General features: G+C 43.7%; 1 protein-coding gene across 3 annotated transcripts in view; it reads left to right on the plus strand.

The window, feature by feature from the left end:
• Positions 1–13,914, plus strand: part of bbs9 (Bardet-Biedl syndrome 9) — a 505,659-nt gene that overhangs the window by 412,638 nt on the left and 79,107 nt on the right. The window contains exon 23 of one of the 3 annotated variants that reach the window (XR_005943329.1): positions 8,539–8,634. The exons of the other annotated variants lie outside the window; for them this stretch is intronic. The gene's annotated coding sequence lies outside the window, so the exon portion shown is untranslated. The remainder of the gene's footprint in view (positions 1–8,538; positions 8,635–13,914) is intronic. 3 annotated transcript variants of the gene reach the window in all.

A 13,914-nucleotide genomic window follows, 5' to 3' on the forward strand; every position in this document is an offset into this window, starting at 1 on the left:
AGCTATGGGGAGAGATTGGATAGGCTGAGGTTGTTTTCCTTGGAACTGAGGAGGCTGAGGTGTGACCTGATTGAGGTGTACAAGATTATGAGGGGCCTAGATAGGGTCGACAGGAAGGACTTATTTCTCCTAGCTGAGGGGTCAATTACCAGGGGGCACAGGATTAGAGGGGACATGAAGGAAAGCTTCTTCACTCAGAGGGTGGTGGACGTTTGGAATTCACTGCTTGGTTTAGTGGCAGAGGCAGAACCCTTCAACTCATTTAGAAGGCACCTGGATCTACACCTAAACTGCCGTAACCTGCAAGGCTACAGAGCGGGTGCTGGAAGGTGGGATCAGAATGGACAGCTGTTTTTTTTTCCCTTTTTTCTTTTTCGGCCAGTGCAGACACGATGGGCTGAATGGCCCCTTTCTGTGCTGTAAATTTTCTATGGTTCTATGATATGTCCATATATGTTCACTGCTTAAAAACTTCCCCAAATTTAGCACCACTGTCAGCATAAACTGACTGAGAGTAAAAATGGAAAATACACATTGGTGCAATAAAGCCTGTTCTTCCTGAAGTTGCAATAAGGAATATTGTTTGGGGGGATCAGGAGGAGGAACAGGAATGATATACCAGGCCCTCAGTGTATCTGGCACAGGATGTAGATGACCTTGAGTAGAAAGATCTACCATTTAGCAGCCCCAGTATTCCTTGCCTTTTAGATGGTACACTAAACCTTTGTATGTTGGTTCTGCCCCAGCTGGCCCTATTGTGTTCAATTCTGGGCATAGCACCAGGAAGGATATCAAGGCCTAAGAGACGGTGCAGAGGAGATTTACTGGAACTGTACCAGAGCTGAGGGATTTCAGTTCAGTGGAGAGACTGGAGAAGCTGGGATTGTTCTCCCTAGAGCAGAGAAGGTTAAGCCAAAATTTACTGGAGTTGTTCAAAATTATGAGGGTTTTGATAGAGTAAATGAGGAGAAATTGTTTCCACTGACAGGGAGGTTGATAACCAAAGCACACAAATTTAAGATTATTAGCAAAAGAACCAGAGGGGAAATGAGTAATGTTTTAGGACATATTAACATGTTTTTTAAGCAGTAAGATATGATTTGGATAGCTGCCTGAAAGGACAGTGAAAGCAGATTCAATTGTAACTTTTAGAAGAAAATTGGATAAACCCTTGAAGGGGAAAAATTGGCAGGGCTATGAGGAAAAAGCAGGGGAATGGGACCAATAGGATAGTTCTTTCAAAGGTCTGGCACCGGCACAATGGACTGAATGGCACCCTCCTGTGCAGTAAGATTTTAAAAGTACATGACATCAGAAGCCCATTTTCTGTGGTGCCAATTTTTTTGACACGATTGACAGTGAAGCCCAACGCAAACTGGAGGAACAACACCTCATCTTCCGACTAGGCACTTTACAGCCTTCCGGACTGAATATTGAATTCAACAATTTTAGGTCTTGAACTCCCTCCCCCATCCCCACCCCCTTTCTGTTTCTTCCCCCTTGCTTTTGTTTTTTTTCCCAATAAATTATATAATTTTTTCTTTTTCCCATCTATTTCCATTATTTTTAAATATTTTTAAATCTTTTATGCTCCCCCCACCCCCACTAGAGCTATACCTTGAGTGCCCTACCATCCATTCTTAATTAGCACATTCGTTTAGATAATATCACCAACTTTGACACCTATGTGTTCTTTTGTTCTGCTGTCTGTGACATCTTTTGACGATCTGCTTCTATCACTGCTTGTCTGTCCCTACAACCACACCACCCCCCTCCACTTCTCTCCCCCCACCCACCCCCCCCCCCCCCCCACCCCCCCCCCCCCCCCCCCCACCCTTAAACCAGCTTATATTTCACCCCTTCCTTGGAGTCACCTAGTTCTGTCGAAGGGTCATGAGGACTCGAAGCGTCAACTCTTTTCTTCTCCGCCGATGCTGCCAGACCTGCTGAGTTTTTCCAGGTAATTCCGTTTTTGTTTTGGATTTCCAGCATCCGCAGTTTTTTGTTTTTATTTTTGACACAATTATCCATTGGAGAAATTTCACCCCCATTCCTAAATGGCAGGCAATGAATTTTCAAAAGATCTGAAGTAAATTATTTAGTGAGGGAGTGCTACACCATTGGAGTGCTTTGGCAGGATCTCTGAGCTCCGTGACTGTTGAACTTTGCTTGCCATTGGTTGAGGTTTTGGAGGGTAAGATGAATGGGATTTATATGGAGAGGGCGAGGATGCACCACACAAAGCAGTAGAAGCCATAATGGTAGAATTGGGCTTTGACACTGCAAAGCTTCAGGTTACTCTATAAAGTATAGTATAGGAATAGTCAGTGCTAAAAACTTTCTATATTTTTCAGCCACAACTTGAATGATGAATAAAGACTGCACAATCTCAGAACACATTGCTAACCACAGTAAATTATCTTACATTTGCAAAGTTTTAAGTAGAGTACAGGTGATTGAAATAAACATCAGTCATGTGTTTGTATCATCATATATCGCCTGTCTGTCCCCACGGAAACTATACTGAGTGTAGCTGGTCTGTCCGTGAAATGGGAATGCTGTATACAGGCAATCACAGGTATTATTGGAGATGTGTATCTCAATTGAAACTGATAGGATTAAAATCTGTACAATTTCAATAATTCTATTTCTACTTCAGTCGATTATAATGAGCAAGTACTCATGTCTCTTTCGTTTGAACTAATTCCTTATTGCTGTTTGCGAGAGCTCGCTGCGCACAGTTTGGCTCCTGTGTTTGCCTGCATTACAACAATGACAGCTTCAAAAGAGTGATCTATTAATGTGAAACACTCTGGAATATCCTGAGGCCATGATGAAGTTCAACTTAAATGCAAGCTCTTTTTTTTAACTGAGAAGTAACCTGAGATTCAAATGGAAACTCTTAGTTTCCTCTATAACAGACCAAGTAAAAGATGCTGATCTACAGGTACATACAAGCTGCTGTGACTGTTGTTTTACAGCACACGAGCAGAGTTCAGAGTACGTTTGTTTTGAAGAAGTCATTAAGTGTACATCACACATGGAAGCACACTTTTACAGTACTTCTATCTACCCAATTGTTTTCTACCAACTTCCTTTGAAATCCAGTGAGATGCATTGCAGTAATAGTATTTGATTACACTGCAGATGATTCCTTTGACCTAACTGTAGTGTTTAATGCTGTTGAAAGTGATGATCCAAAATGAGGACATGATGAAGTCTTTACGTACTTGCCTTCAGGATAACTTGTTTCACTGAAATTGGAGCTAATGATGTCAACTTTTTTGGCACCAATTGAAAGGCTATTCTGAGATTACAGAAGTTACATAAGCATTTTAGTGATGGTTTTATGAAAGAAAAGTCATTTGAGTTGGCAAGACTGACTTCTCAAAATTCCTCAGGTATGATTATAGTAAACAACATTCCTATTTTTAAGCTAAAAGTAATATTTGAAGTTGCACTAGATGTGCAGGTGGAAACAGACACATTGCTTGAAGATAATTGTGTTGATCTGAGTTGCCATGTCATCCTACCTGAATGGGCTATCTACAGTTATCCATCACTCCTGTCTGTGTTTAACCATTCAAAGCTACTACACAGAGGTTGCCTAGGAATAAACATATGTTTTAAACAATTGTACAGAAGAGCTTCTGTCTTTCTGTTGCAGTGAGTGGGGAATCATTCCCAGAAAATAAGGGGCATTCTGAGACAATATTGCAGAAATAGCTGAATTAATTCTGTCAAATAAAATCACCAAAAAGTTAATAGTGGCTGTTTATTCCTGCATAAGGCACAAGTTTTGTATTCATCAGATACAGGATGTATGAATATAAGTGACAAGCTCAGATCTGAGCCCTGGCATTCCACTGGGGTTCAGATGGTCTCTCACCTGAACTCCAGCATCAAGAATCCTTTTGGTTCAGAAGGAAGACACTTGAGCATTTACTCATTCAAGTCCACCGACGATATGGCACGAAGGTTTTAGGAGTGGAATTATTGAAAAACGCATGAATTTTAATCCCATCAATTTCAGTTGAGAGACACATCTCTAACAAGACCTGTGATTACCAGTATACAGCATTCCCATTTCACAGATAGACCAGCTACGCTCAGTATAGTTTCCCTGAGATAGAGGGGTTGACATGTGACATTGTAAACGCATGACAGATGTTTATTCCAATCACCTGTACTCTATTTAATATTTTGCAAATGTAAGACTTATTGTGATTAGCAGTGTGTTCTAACATGGAGTCTTTGTTTATTGTTCAAATTGTGACTGAAGAGTATAGAAAGTTTTTGACACCCCCAATATTATAACATATTTTGAACTGCACGGGGAAACCTGGGGCAGGATTTTCGGGTTGGCGGGTGGGTGGGGGCCCAAGAATGGCTGGGAAATGGTCCACCACCCATTTTTTATTTAACTGTGGAAGCCTCATCCCAGCCGTGGATGAGGTTTGCTAAAAAAAATCAAAAGGCTGCCTGGCCAATCGGCCTGCCAACCTTAAGTTTGGACAGGCAACAAAAATTAGGTTTTAGTTGATCGATTAAAGGCCTTAATAGGCCTCTTAATTGTCAGCGGGCACTACCACCTCTCGCGCACGCACATCGACTGAAATATCGCACACTATTTTACACCCGATCAGCTTGGTCCTAGCCTGCCCGCGGCGAGTAAAATCCTACCCCTGAACCTTTGCACTGTCAAAGCCAGGTCGGAGCTCACCATTGCTGACATGACATTGGCATCCCATACACTTGGCACTACAAGGCTACCTTACAGTGGATTTATCTTCTTGGCATGTAAATATTGAAATATACTCAATAGAATTGAATTCCACTTTGAAAAGCATTCTTACCGTACACATAGAAAAATTTTAAATGATTTTTAAATGTAATTTTAATGCCGCCTGGATTCTGCCTCAATCACTCTGAACAATTTTGGTGAATGTTTTTAATTTTTTTCCAATGTCGAGATAGTCTGTGCTAAAGTGGCAGTGATGTGATGTCAACAGGGGTCATGCTGCCCCTGTAGCCTTTTTATCTAATCCCAATGTTGGAAACTCCCTCAGTGACTTGATGATTAAACATGTTATCCAATGTTGGACCATATGGACCAGGAAGGTTCCACACTCAGCCTGTCCTCAATGAGCTAAACTTGGGTGAGATAATGGTAGGATCAGCTCCAGTTTGGTGGCGGAAGCTCACTACAGGTTCAGCTGTTACACAACCAATGCTGCACTGAAGCAAGTGAAGAGTAAGAAATTGTGAAGGTGTTTTCGTAGATTAACCCAGTATATGGCAGTTATAACAACAACAAATTTTTGTGTTTATGTAACGCTTTCAACATAATAAAAAGTCCCATGGTGTTTCACAGGAGTGTTATCAAACAGAATTTGACACTGAGCCATGTAAGGAGATATTAAGGCAGATGATCAAAAGCTTGGTTAAAGAGCTAGACTTTGAGATGGCTTAATTAGGAATTAATAAATTCCTAATTTTAGCCTTTATTACAAACGGATTGGAGTACTAGAGTAAAGAAGTCTTTCTATAGTTGTATAGGGCATTGGGAAGAACACACCTTGAATCACAGAATTTTAACGGCACAGAAGGAGGCCATTTAGCCCATTGTGTCTGCATCAACTCTCCAAATGAGCATTATGCCCTGCCTTTTCCTCTGTACCCCTGCACCTTGTTTCTATTCAAATAACTGTCTAATGACCTCTTGAATACTTTGATTGAACCTGCCTCCACCACAACAGGCAGTGCATTCCAGACCCAAACCACTCGCTGTGTGAAAAAGTTTTTTCTCACGTCACGTTTGCTTCTTTTGCAAATCACTTTAAATCTGTGCCCTCTCATTCTTGACCCTTTTATGAGCAGGAACAGCTTCTCCCTATCTACTTTGTCCAGCCCCCTCATGATTTTGAACATCTCTATCAAATCTCCTCTTAGCCGTCTTCTCTCCAAGGTGAACAGCCCCAACCTCTCCAATCTATCCTCAAAGCTGTAGTTTCTCATCCCCGGAACCATTCTTGTAAATCTCTTCTGCAATCTCTCCAATGTGATCACATACTTTCTATAATGTGGTGCCCAGAACTGTACACAATACTCCAGCTGAGGTCAAACGAATGTCTTATATAATCTCAGCATAACCCCCTTGCTCTTGTATTCTATGCCCCTATTAATAAAGCCCAGGATACTGCATGCTTTATTAACTGCTCTCTCCCCATGTCTTGCCACTTTCAATGATCTATGCACATATATATACACCCAGGTCTTACTGCTTCTGCACCCCCTTCAATTTCACCCTCTATTTATTTTGTCGGTCCATGTTCTTCCTACCAAAGTGCATCTCCTCACACTTCCCGGCATTGAACTTCATCTGTCACCTATCTGCCCACTCTGCTAACGTGTCCACGTCCTGTTGAATTTCTACACTGTCTTCCTCACAGTTTACAACACTCTCAAGCTTTGTATTATCCGCAAACTTTAAAATTGTCCCCTGAACACCAAGATCTAGATCATTAATATATACACTGTACAATTTGGTTTCCTTACCTAAGGAAGGATATACTTGCCTTAGAGAGAGTGCAGCAAAGGCTTTCTAGGGGGATTCCCGTGACTGAGGTGATTGTCCTGTGAGGAGAGATGAACTATGTTAGGCCTATATGTCTGTAGTTTAATGCAAGTTGCAATGTGCATTTTGTCTACTTAAGACTATCATACATATATACCAACAGAGGGAGTCTAGTAGGGAATAAAAGGAGTCCATGTTTTAACAGCACGTGCACTTCTGATTCTGAATACTTCTTACTGAGTATTACTGTTTCTTACCAAGAACTTCACATATGCCTTGGAGCTCAAAGAAAGAGAGGTGATCTCATTGAAACATATGCAATTTTTAACGGGTTTCACAGGGTATATGATGGATGTTTCCCCTGGAATGTGAAGTCTCTGGATAAGGGGTCAGCCATTTAGGACTGAGATGAGGAGAAATTTCTTCCCTGCAGAAAGCTGTGGATCCTAAGTTTTTGGGTATACTTAAGTCAGATATTGACATATTTTTGGATACCAAGGGAATTGAGGGATTTGGGAAAATGCAGGAAAAGTATAATTAAGATCGAAGATCAGCCAGGATTTTCAGAAATGGTGGAACAACCTTGAACTCCTGCTCCTATTTCTTATGTTCTTATGTCTTAAAGAGGAGAGGAAGGTAGAGAGACAGAGGTTTAGGTACACAATTCCAAGGCTTAGGGCCTCGCTAGGTGAAGGTATGGCTGCCAGTGGTAGACCGATGGAAATTGGGGATGTGTGTGAGACCAGAATTGGAGGAGCACTGAGAACGTGAAAGGTTGTAGGGCTAGAGGAGATTACAGAGATAGGGAGGGCAGTGGGACTGATAGGATTTGAAAACAAGGATGATAATTTTAAAATTCCATGTGTTGCTTAAATGGGAGCCAATGTAGGTCAATGAGCAGAGGGATGATAGGGAAACAAAGCTTGGAAGGGGTTCAGACATAAGCAGCATAGTTTTGGATTACCTCAAGTTTACGGAGAGTAGAACAGCCAGGAGGTACGTTGGAATAGTCAAGCCTAGAAGTAACAAAGGCATGGTTGAGTCTTTTAGCAGGGGTAGAGTCAGGAAATGTTACGGAGGTGGAAATGGTCTTGGTGATGGCATGGATTTGTGGTTGGAAACTCATTTCAGGTCAAATATAACATTGTAAACAATCTGGTTCAGCCTTAGGCAGTTACCAGGGAGAAGGATAGAGTAGGTGGCTACGGATAGGGGAAAATGGAGTGAGGCGACTGCAGTCCAACCCAGGTGGTCGATAGTGGAGGGGAATTGGAGGCAGTTGGTGTGTTCTACTGTTTCAATGGTTGCAAACTGGATGAGGAGGGATAGTTAATCTTTGTCACAATCAGATGGGATGTCATTCATTCCCCAGGAGTGTACGGTTGAGACATCAGTCAAGTGAATGATAAGAATTATCTTCAGAAATTGTAAAGATTTCTATTCAGGTTCATTTTAAAATACCTCTTTATCATCATCAAGGGATTACAAATGAGGGAAAGAGCCTAAAAGCAAGGGTTTGACTTCCTAGATAGTCAGTAGTTGAATTTGAATAAAGATTTTAAAATGTGACTTTTAAAAGCAGTTTGATTGAACTGGATTGGAGGTGGGGAGGAGGGTGGGTGGATGGGACAGTCAGCTGGTGAGCTACTTCAGAGATCAATGCTTTTCAGGTTTTAACTTGTTGAAACAGAAATATAGATTTGTTTGGGTGAAAGGGTTAAAAGTGTATCGAGTTTCTTTATGAAGTGTGAATAAGTTGAAAGCCAAGCTGCTAAATTAACTGTGTTCCTCTCCGCAGATGCTGCCAGACCTGCTGAGTTTTTCCAGGTATTTTTATTTTTGTTCTGCCAAATAACATGCTGGCACTGCAGAACAATTATATGCTGGGTAAAGTTAAGACTTTAATTGCATGTTGTGGTAATGGAGTTTTTGTTTATGATGACTGCATTTTCTTATGTTAGGGGTGTGAATTTGAGGGATGTCACTGCTCAGGAGAGATAGGTAAAGAGTTGGAGAGGTTTCCACATCTGGAAGAGAAAAACTGAGACGTACACCAGGCAAGTACCCCCCACTGTGCCAGTGTGAATTTTTCCTTTCCCACATCAGTGATAATTATAGATCAAATCTTTTATGTCTTGTTTCTGAAACTGACTCTGGGGGAGGGGCACCCTGGAGTTTAGCAGCAGATTGTTGGTGCATCTGCAATTAAACTTCAAGCTAACATCTCTTACCGATCGTTTGGTCAATGTTACTTGCAGAGTCTAGCAATGGATGACAGCATCTTCGGAGAGGGATACAGTTGACGTTTCGAGTCCGCATAGGCATCTTTACACTGCTGTTCACTCATGCTGCCTCCAGCATACAGATATCTGTCCCAACCAGTAGCTGGTCACTCTGAATTACACTGATTAATGAATGTGGAGTTAAGATTAAGTCAAGACGGACAACTGGATCAGTGGAGATCAGGAAAAGTTGGAAATTGGAACGATGTAGCCGGCATCTGTTCTTAGGGATCCATACATGGTCATTTCCAATCACTTCTCCATATTGGAGAAGTGCGGTTGGGATCATTTAGAATTATCAGTATTTATTATCTGCATCTGACAACAAACACTCAATCCTGGACCCCTGCATACCCATTCTAGGCAGCAGAGCTGAAAATTTCCTGAGCTGAGAACATTTACATCTTATTTAAGAAGCTCTTTAAGATCGTCATGAATTGGACAAATGAACCAGCAGCTCACAACAACATACCCGATGCCTCCACACACTTGTACAGGCGACACCCCAACATTTGTACAGGCGACACCCCAGCGTTTGTACAGACGACACCCCAGCGTTTGTACAGGCGACACCCCAGCGTTTGTACAGGCGACACCCCAGCGTTTGTACAGGCGACACCCCAGCGTTTGTACAGGCGACACCCCAGCGTTTGTACAGGCGACACCCCAGCATGTATACACCCGACACCCCAGCATTTATACACCCGACACCCCAGCATGTATACACCCGACACCCCAGCATGTATACACCCGACACCCCAGCATTTGTACACCTGACACCCCAGCGTTTGTACACCCGACACCCCAGCATGTATACACCCGACACCCCAGCATTTATACACCCGACACCCCAGCATTTATACACCCCCCTCCTGATTCCCCACACCTGTACACACTCGTAGCTCCCCTCATGGAGCCCTAGGAGGTGCCACACCCCCTACACACACACACACACACACACACACACACACACACACACACACACACACACACACACACACACACACACACACACACACACACACACACACAAGACGACCGGCTTGCATGTTTTAAAAAAACATGAATAATTTAGCTTCTCAGAAAATTAGCCCAAGGTGCAATTTTTGTTCAGCATTCATCTTTAATGCTAGATTTTCTGTCACAAAACCAGTTAAAGGTTTTAATCAGCTTCTTTTGAAGCAATGATGGAGCCTCAAACCTGATTCTTCCTATTAGAGTCTAAAACAGTCCAACATTTAGGGCCTAGTGTGGAGATTTAGCTGCAGCTAGAGCTTGTAACATCCATTTAAAATAACAAGATTCTGACCAGTGGAATGGTTTTTAGCCATCCGGTGTGAGATACCCAGTCCATGTTTCTCATTCTTTAAGCTTTAGAAACCTATAGGCCTTGTTATGTGAATTAATTGAGTGGTTGAAACTGTAAAACAACTCTAAAGATGTTAAGGTATGCCTAATTGCTTTGAAATGTGGCTTTTAATTACTGGCCCAGCTCCTCTGATTACACTGCCCTTTTATGGTGTAATTCAACCATCAGAGCTGCTGAGTGTCTGTGGCAGATTGGCATCTTAAAGGCTGCATGTCCTCTGGCCTCTTGCTGGAAGCAATGAAGGAGACGAGAGTAAAATGTGAAGGATGTCAGGTCCTGGCTGCTTCATGCTGGGAGTGTTCGGAGTTTCTCGCGTGGAGCCTGGACTTGACAGGACTTGGGTTGGGCAGTAAAACCATATTTCAGGCAGATGTTTTTGTGTGTGGGATATTTAAAAATCCTAAAAGCATGGCCTATAGTATAGCACAGCAACAAGCTTTAAAAGAGCAGAAGCAAAGATGAAATAAACCAGAAAGCAGTGGCTAGGTGATATCAGGCTTTGAAGGAAGTGGTTAACATGCATGGCAAGGCTGCAAACATTCCAAAGGCAAAATGTTGACCACTCTTTTTCCGTGGATTCTGCTTGACCTGCTGAACATTTCCAGCTATTTGTGCTTTCATTTTTCTAGCATCAGCAATATTCTGTTCTCTGAGCAGCTCAGCCAGTTAGGGAGCCAATGCTTTAAGATCCTGGAAATAGATGTTTTTTCATTAATTCATGGGATGGGGTGCCGCTGGCTAGGCCAGCGTTTGCTGACCATCCCTAATTGCCCTTGAATTGAGTAGCATGCTGCACCATTTCAGTCTGGAGTCACATGTAGACCAGACCAGGTAAGGGCAGCAGATTTCCTTCCCTAAAGGACATTAGTAAACCAGATGGGTTTTTATGACAATTGGCAATGGTTTCATGGTCATCATCAAACTTTTAATTCCAGATTTTTATTGAATTCAAATTTCACCGTCTGCTGTGGTGGGATTTAAACCCGGGTCCCCAGAGCATTACCCCGGGCCTCTGGAATATCAGTCAGTGACAATACCACTACACCACCGCCTGCTCCAGTGAGCTGAAGCAGAGTGTTTTGACTTACCAAAGGTGGGGAGAGCTAAAGGAGCCTGATAAATAATAAGTTGGGATAGAGGGAGACAGTAAATGGGATTTTATGAAGAGCCTGGAAGTCAGGAATGTGTTTAAGTTCAACCAGAAGAGATGGAAGTTGGATAACTTGGATATTTATCCATCCTGTCAAGCAGGCTGGTTTGGTTTGTTTCAACTGCTGCACTGAAACTCTTGTGACTGTGCAAACGGATATGCAGAGTGTCAGTGGGCGTTTGTCACAGGCACCTGCTGCATCCATTATTACCTGGTTCCCTTGATGAGAAAAACCTCTTAATCATAAATGTGTGTAAAGTAATTAGGTGCTCAGTGATTGTATGTTTTCTTGAATGGGCTGCCTCGATAGAATGTAGCTCTTTGTAATAATGAATCAAAATATGCACACACCTGTAAGGGAGGTCCAAGGGAAAAGTAACTGCAATTCTGAGGGAATTTTAAACTCTTGTTTTATTCTGGCAGCATTTAAACTGAGTGGTTTCTAAACATAAACTGAAGGCTTAAAGGGAGCAGGTGTTTTGCAGGTACAACAACTGGTATAATGAAGGAACTGAGTGTTAAGCAATGATAGAGCAACATCAATGCAGCTAAACCCCAAACACATTTAATACTTTAATATTCTAACCAATAATTTAACATAATTCATATTTTTAGCAAATTGGAATTTGATTTGGGGGAGAAAATGAGACCATGGGCAGAATTTTCTACCTGTCGGGTGGGCTGTGCGAGAGTGGGCACGGACCCGATCGCCATTTTACCTGGCGGGCCAATTAAGGCCCACCCAGCGTGAATCACAGCTCCCGAGGACGGTGGGAGTGGGTGGGAGGTGGTGAGACAGCAGTGAGCGCCGGGTCCAATGGAGACCCGGCCGCCTGTTTTAAAAAGCCCCTGCAGCCTTTCCGAGGCTGTGAATGACAGCCAGTGGAAGGGCTCCCCAGAGCGCTGCTGGTGAGCAGGCCAGGCTGGAGGGTAGGGCAGGGGGGCACCGTGCTCCTCGTTTTTCTGACGAGTGCCTTGCTGCCCTCCTCAAGGAGGTGACAGCACGGCAGGAGGTGCTGGTTCCCCAGGATGAGAGGAGGAACCCCCCCCACATGACCAAACGTGCCTGGGAGGAGGTGGCGGAGGTGGTGAGCTCCCACGACGTGGTGCAGTGCACCTGGATCCAGTGTCACAAGCGCTTCAATGAACTGTTGCGCTCGGGAAGGGTGAGGACAATGGCCACTTAACCCAGCAGATCAGCTTCCCCTGGTCCCAACCGGAAGTGGATGAAGGTCAATGTATGTCTGAACAGAGCGTCTGTGACCTGCTTGACACAAGTGTGGACAGCTGATTGGGAGACATCGCAAAGATCACCCACTGAGCCCTGGAAGGAGCCAGAGGCATAGAGGTTGAGGTCACCTGTGACCTTTCGAGCCACTGGCATGGGGTGTCCACCCACACAGTTTGCAGAGATCCCAGGCCCAATCATCTGACAGATATAGTTGACTATTTCCCTTGAGAGACGGAGCCTCCTTTGGCACTACACCTCAGACATATTGAGGTAGCTGCTTCGCTGCCTGTAAACCCTGGCAGCAGGATAGTGGCATCTTCTGTGGCTGCTTCTGCCTTGGTCTGCCTCTTGGCCCTGCGCCCCTTGTGCCTGCGCCTGGCCTCACAAAGGCGGCTCCTCTGGAAGTTAAATGTGCACTCCTGGCCTCCTCCCCCTTCTAGCCCTCCCTTCCTCCTCAGAGGAGGTGCCTTCAGTGGAGAGTTCAGCTCCCATTCCCAGGCTATGGGAAGGCTTCCAGAAACCTGCAGGCCCAAAAAAGATTCCTCACTGCGGAGAGCTGACCTGAAGATTGAGAGTCCAGACAAAGCAGCTGGGATGCGTTTTGAAGTATTGTCGATCACACAGTAACTTTGAAAAAACAATATTTGACAGAGAACACTCGCAACCCCACTGAGCCCTCTTATCCCACCCCTGGATGAGGTTTATACAAATGTGTCCTACCCACCTGCCTGTTGAGCCCATGTGTCAACCTGAAGATTGCACAGGCCCCAAAAAATCGGTGTCGATTGGTGAGTCAAGGGCCTTAAGTGGCCCATTAACTAATGGCGGGTGCGCAGCAGATATCACGATGGCGCACGGTGACATTGGGACGCTCGCCCGACGTCACCCTGCATCATTTTACGTGTGACCATGAGGCTTCCCCCCACCCTCCGCCCCGCACGCTAATGGGAAAATTCTGCCCCATAGCCCAGAAATTTCTGGTGGAGGTAATTGGGGACAAACACTTACTGATCATTTGCAATGAGCAGGTTAATTCCTGATTTAAAATAGTGAGCAAAACAATGTCTTTCAAATGTGTTCAGTGTTTGTCCACTAATGTTTCCAACAGTGATTTCTAGGCTCCTGTCTTTCCATTACCTTGAAACCTTGTGCCTTTCTCTGTGGTTATTTGGTGTGATCAACCCTGACGGTCGTGAAATATGGGCAATATTTCGGAACTATGGCAGTATAGAACATGAATATTGCTGAAAAGAGAGGTGTTGTCGAAGCTTTTTGTCTTGCACTCATCAGGACAAACACAAGAAC

Source organism: Carcharodon carcharias, chromosome 6, assembly GCF_017639515.1.
Source record: "Carcharodon carcharias isolate sCarCar2 chromosome 6, sCarCar2.pri, whole genome shotgun sequence".
Classification (NCBI taxonomy): Eukaryota; Metazoa; Chordata; class Chondrichthyes; order Lamniformes; family Lamnidae; genus Carcharodon; species Carcharodon carcharias.